Source organism: Geotrypetes seraphini, chromosome 14, assembly GCF_902459505.1.
Source record: "Geotrypetes seraphini chromosome 14, aGeoSer1.1, whole genome shotgun sequence".
Taxonomy (NCBI): domain Eukaryota; kingdom Metazoa; phylum Chordata; class Amphibia; order Gymnophiona; family Dermophiidae; genus Geotrypetes; species Geotrypetes seraphini.
In genome coordinates, this window is record NC_047097.1 from 50,927,592 (window position 1) to 50,933,591 (window position 6,000).

A 6,000-nucleotide genomic window follows, 5' to 3' on the forward strand; every position below is an offset into this window, starting at 1 on the left:
AGTGTGTAGACCAAAGAGTGAGATAGGGCATATCCAAAAAAAGTAATGTAGTAATGACAATTGAAGCAATGTCGCAAGGCACAATGTAGAAGGACAAAAACTGCATAAGAGCTCGAGCCACTAAACCTATGTATTAGAAACATATTAATAGTGCACGTAAAAAACCAAAACAGCCGATGAAAAGAATAAAAAAGTTTAAAAAGTGTAATGACCTTTCTAGACATGTTTGCCCTTAATGCATTTATCTTGTTTGCCCACTTTCAAAAAACTAAATGTCCAATGAAAAATGCAAAACAAGCCATTTAGACGTAGGAGGGAACAGCATTTTTAGTAGACTGGCCACACAGACATGCCAGCGGAGCAGTGGGGCACCCTAGGGGGCACCACAGTGAACTTCACATAAGGGGTCCCAGGTACACATCGCGCTATAACGTTACATTGTTTGGGGAGCCCTTCAAAACTCCCCCAAAACCTACTGGACCCATCCGTCTACCACTCTAATATCTGCAGGTAAATGTTCCAAGGACTGAGTTGATGTGAGCAAAAATTTTCCATTACATTACAAATTAAGAATCATGAATATAAATTTTAAAAAATGGAAAATTATTTTTTATTGAAAGGACTTAAAACATTTTTCAGTTAGCTCTCAAAAGCCAACATATCCTTCCCCAGGTCAAGACAATAAGACATCCTGACCTGAGAAAGGTGGTTTTGGTCAAAAATGTATTAAAATTTGTTCAACGTAAAGATATCTTAATTCTATTTTCTATTTATTAATCTTTATAAACACTACTTTATCCTCAATTAAAAATAAAATTATTTTTTCTACATTTATGTTCTGGCCATTCACTTCTCTGGTTTCAGCTTTCCTCCATCTTGTCTCCAAGATTTCTCTCTCCCCTTTTTCCTTTCGTCTTTCTTCAATTTATTTTCTACCTCTTTGTCCAGATTTAACTAATTCTTACTATCTAGTTTTCAAGTTCCCTCTTTTTTACAATCTACCAGCAGCTTTTCATCTCTTTCCCTCACCCTAGCTCTATTTTACTTTCCCTTATTCCCAGTTTTTCACTAACTCTGCCCTCTCTCTGTTTACTTCCTGTTTACTTTCTTTTCCCTTCCATCATTATCTTCCTCCTTTCTGTCTCTCCCACCCAAATATCTGCTCATTTCTCTCTCCTCTTCCAGCATCTACCTCCTCTCCCCCTTTCCATCGAGCATCTCCAAACTCTCCCCTTCCATCAGTATCTCCCTCCTCTGTTGTTTCCCTCTTCCTTACAGTCTGTCCCCTCTCCTCATCTCCCTCCCATCTCTCCCCTCTTCCTTCCAGGCTTCAATCTTCCTCCTATACAGCTTATGCCCCCTCCCCTTTCCATCCAGCATCTCCCCTCATCAATATCGCCATCCTCTTTGTACCTCTCCCCTCCCCATGAACTTTCATCATCTCTCGTCACTTCCCCCATTCCCTCCTCTCTGTACCTCACCCCAACATCTGCTCTCTCCCCTGTTCTATCTTCCCACTTTTGTACAAAATCTACTCCCTCTCGCCCTCAACCCAAACCATTTCCACCAGCTTCTGCTCCCTCTCTCTCCTCCCACCCCACTTCCAGCAGTGTCTACCCCCTCTCTCCCCCCTTTTCCACCAGCCTCTGCCCCCTTCACCCACATCCACCATCATCTGCTCCCTCTCCCCCTAGCATTCCCACCGCTCATACTTTCCCAAAGCAACAGCAGCAAACTGAAACAAACTGGTAGCTGAACCTTCCCATACATATCCATGGCTGCCAGTTTGCCCCAAAGTGACATTGGAGAAGTGACACCTGTATAGAAATGTCCCACAGCTGGTTTGTTTCAGTTTGCCGCTGCTGCTTGGGGAAAATGTCACAAGATGGAAGAGTGATACTGGGGGGAGCGGGGGTTTGCTGGTCTCAACTTCTCCAGCTACGCAGTGGGGCTGCGCAGCCGTGCAGCTTAAAAGGAACATTGGCTGCAGGTGTCACCTATATGTCAGTACAGTAGGGATTTGATGGGATCACACTTTCAACCACAAGTTTACTAGTTAAGGGCCTGGTTCCCCTTCTTGAGTCCACTGCACTGACCTACCAGACTACTCCAGACATCTGCTTGCTACTCTAATAGGACTGGCTATAATATCTGTAGTTGTCATACAGACATGTATGTACTGTTTCCTTCACATATTTGAAAGGTGGGCAGGGGAGTGTGGGGGCATGCATACAAACACAACACCCCCCCCCCCCCCAGTCATCTAGTCAGTTCGGGCATATTTGGGGGAACTTATTTAAATGTTTTCAAAACAGATCTAGTCCCAAACATCCAAAATTGTGCACTGGACGTTTTGCAGCGATAAACATTTTACAAAAACAACCAGGTCCTAAGCCTGCTCTAGTCTTGTCCAAACTACGCCCCCTTAGAAATAGAAAACCGTCCAGAAATAGGTTTCAAAAATGGCAATTTGAACATTTTGGCAATTTAACCATCCAAGTGCCACTTTATGCCATCTTATAGACATTTATCTATTTTGAAAATGAGCCCCATTGTATTGCTAACTCACACAAGTTGTCCCTGCAACTTATTTGCAATTCTACATTACTACAAGGTGGAGAGGGGGTGATAGTTTTGCTATCCTGCAATCCACTTGTATATTCAAAATTTTCGGTTGCATGAGTGCAAGGGCATACCTTAAGGCGATGCCTCCACATTCTGTAAAATGCAGTGTTTAATATTATGTCCAGATTTTATTATTTTCGTCTTATGTTATCAACACTAACATTGCTATCCCGTCAAAGTGTCTAAAATTAACACCGGAACAGTAGGAATTTCCAAAGATCGAATCAATAGATGGAGAGGGTAAATAAAGGTGGATTAGCGAGCCTGACGAGTCATGATCTCTTTTTAACCCTCCCACTGTGTAGCAAGACAGCAGCTAGGAAGGTGTATGTTCCGAAGTTCAGTTTTACTGCTCCCCGGCGCAGTGGAAACCTAGACTGGAGTCCCAGGATTCTATTATTTGTACCACAGGATGGCCATGTTGCGGAGAAAAAAAAATCTTCTATAACCATAAACCTGACTCACCGGCTTTACTAATACCCTCAGACTCAGAAAACTAGTGTTACTAAAGTGATGTTTATTTCTGATCCATTTTTGCTCCGCACCTCCTTCCACACGCAGGAAGCAAGGGATTACTGGACCACTCTTTGTTCTAAACTCCTCCCACCAACCAAAATTCGCAGTGCCCCATAGGCAAAGAGGAAAAAAACACAGGGAGGGGCCAACTTCCGGGCTGCCGAGGGATTGGTAGAGATCACCATGAGAAGAGCCAACCAGCTGACTGAGGAATGGAAATCCTCTTCCCGCCCCTTGAGAGGAGTGGCTTATGTCATCCACCCCTTTTACAAGGTCTTACCGCTCCTTTACCATAGGGGTGGGGCACTATGATCTAATTGTCCATCCCCACTGGGCGGAACATTTGTTTCTCTCTTCCTCCTTCCTCCCCAATGAAATAAGACTTGGGCGTGATAAGCAGTTCCCCGCCCACCACAGCAACCGAGGACGAAGAGACGCTACCGTTATTCAGAGTTATAGTCACAGCACATACGCCAATGCTTTGGATTAAAAAATGTGGACGTACCGTTTTTAGCGCAGATCCAATTGCGCAATGCCTGCTCAATTTATAAACAGCATCTATTCCACCAGCAGAAAAGAAGCGCGAAGGGAAAACGAGGTAACCTCGGTCTGTTTCCTCAGAATATTATAGGTGTAAAAAAAACAAACCCAAAAAAACAGCCAAAACAAACAAGCGTAGGACTATTTGTCGGGGGGGGGGGGAGATCCGATGATCCGTTCTAATTCCTGGTTGTGCTACTCTTGGCACGTCCTCCCCGTGTGTTGTTCAACCTGTAAAAAGCCATTGTGACGCCTCAAAGCGTCAATCAATTCCTTTCTTTAACAGTAAAAACACATATGGTACCTGTCCATTTGGGCTACGCGCTTTCTTTAGGGTAGCACCCTCTACTTCAGATACATTGCCAACTAATTTAGGGAAAATACTTAAAGAGTACCTGATAGAAAACTGTACACCACGCCAAACTTCTCCAAGACAGGTATATCAAATACCCAATAAACATAATTATTCCAAGAAAACAATGGAAATGACTATTAACCCGGAAGCCCACAGTCGAATACGAACATAGAATCTTCACCATATGATTGAGGTCCTAAGTTAACTTTATCCTGCTTTTCTCTAGTGGATCTCTCTTGCAGTTTCTGGACCAAAAAAAAAAAAAGCACACACACGTGAATCGCACTATAGGCAAAATTGTACAGCTCTAGAAAAGCTATAAGCACCTGTCAGGGTAGCTACTGCAACAGGGTTCAAATCTGTCCGAATGCAACTTCTATGTTTACCACGAGAATAAGTAAAAGGCAGAGTTACACATCAGGAAAGGGATTTTCAAGCTACTCAGAAGCACAAAAAGACATCCTAGAGTCTAAATGAAGAAATGTGTTGTCCAGAGAAGAACTAAAGTGGAATGGAAAAGTCAACTTTTAATGGGAAAGGGGATAAGAACATAAAATAGCCTTAACCCAATAGCCCGTCCTCACGGATTTAGACTTGTAGCCTTTTTGCAGATATACCTGCACAAGCACACGCAAAGCGGTTTACATACAGGTACTTAAAGCATTTCCCTTATCTATCTAATGTACCTGGGGCAGTGAAAGATTAAGTGACTTGCCCAGGGAGCAGCGCGGGGTTTAAACCATGAGGCTGTAGCTCTAACCACTACGCCACACTCTCCTCCTTTTACTACTTTCTCCTAAAGAGAATAATGCTACATCTTTTGTAATGCACTTAATAATATACAGCAGTGGGTTCACCTTCCGTAAAAAAAAAACAAAAAAAACCACACGTCTATCCGTGAACCAAGATATAGTACAAGAAACCCTTCCTCGATTCCTTTCAGCGCAGAGCTTTGTTTATTCCGTGAAAAAAGGAGGGAGGGAGCAATGAAGGAAGGTCGAAACCCCCCCCCCCCGAGAAAATGCTTGAAACAGGGTGCAATGTCAAACAATCCGCTCAGACACTGAGCATCGTTCAACAGGGGCTTTCGCGGCTCGATGAGTCGACGAGTAAAGAGGAGCTAAACCCTCTCTGCCCCCACATCCCCTTCCGGCTTCTTTTACCTTCTTCTTAAGCAAGCTGATCAGTTTCCACCTCCCGCGCGCCTTTTAAAAAAAAAAAAAAAAAGCCTGATTTGTTCGGTCCTCGCAGCCTAGTTCTAACAAGTCGATTGAACTTTAAAATGAAGCAAAATGCGTGCAGTCATTTTTGAGGAAATAAACATTTTAAAGCAGCTGCTACCTACCCTCAGATCCGTGCGAAGTAAGAAGTCTTCATTGAAAGGAAACTCCCACTGGTCCGCATTGGTCCATTTTGCGGTGTCGTCATTTTAATCCCACCCCACAAAAGAAGAAGGCGGTCACAAACTTTGAGTCGAGGCACGCCTACCGTGGCTCCTCCCCTCCCTCCGGGTCCGAAGTCGATCGTGCAGGCGATAGGCCTCGAGAGTGGTCAACAAAGTGAAAAACCAACTTCCGTCCGGTTTTTTGCCAAGCTTTCTTAGTTGCTGAAACTTGCTGGCTCACCGTTTATGACTGTGTCCCGTCTGCTGGGGCAAAGGCAGAGCCTGCGAGTGGTGGGGATACAAACAGGGCGATATTCCTGAGCCCCTGGGATCCCGAATTCTGACTAAAGCTAAAGCCCACTCCCAAATTTTTGTGGAACGCCCTACTATGTTTACCAGCGGCCCGTGAGCAAAAACCACCTATGATCACAGCAAAACAGGCCCTCGACAGAGCCACAAGTTCAAGGAGCCTTTTCGTGCTTTTAAATTTTCTTTTTTCATATACTGTACTTAAGAAAATTCTTCATATCTGTTGGTAGTTAGACATAATAAGTACTGCTTTTATTTTCCATTATCTGCT

At 43.8% G+C, this 6,000-nt stretch overlaps 1 protein-coding gene across 2 annotated transcripts in view; it reads right to left on the reverse strand.

Moving 5' to 3' along the window:
- SIN3A (SIN3 transcription regulator family member A) overlaps window positions 1–5,473 on the reverse strand; it is a 290,548-nt gene extending 285,075 nt beyond the window's left edge. Inside the window, exon 1 of one of the 2 annotated variants that reach the window (XM_033920021.1) lies at window positions 5,382–5,473. The gene's annotated coding sequence lies outside the window, so the exon portion shown is untranslated. The remainder of the gene's footprint in view (window positions 1–5,381) is intronic. The other variant, XM_033920025.1, reaches the window with a different exon arrangement.
- Between the last annotated feature and the right edge of the window lie 527 nt (window positions 5,474–6,000).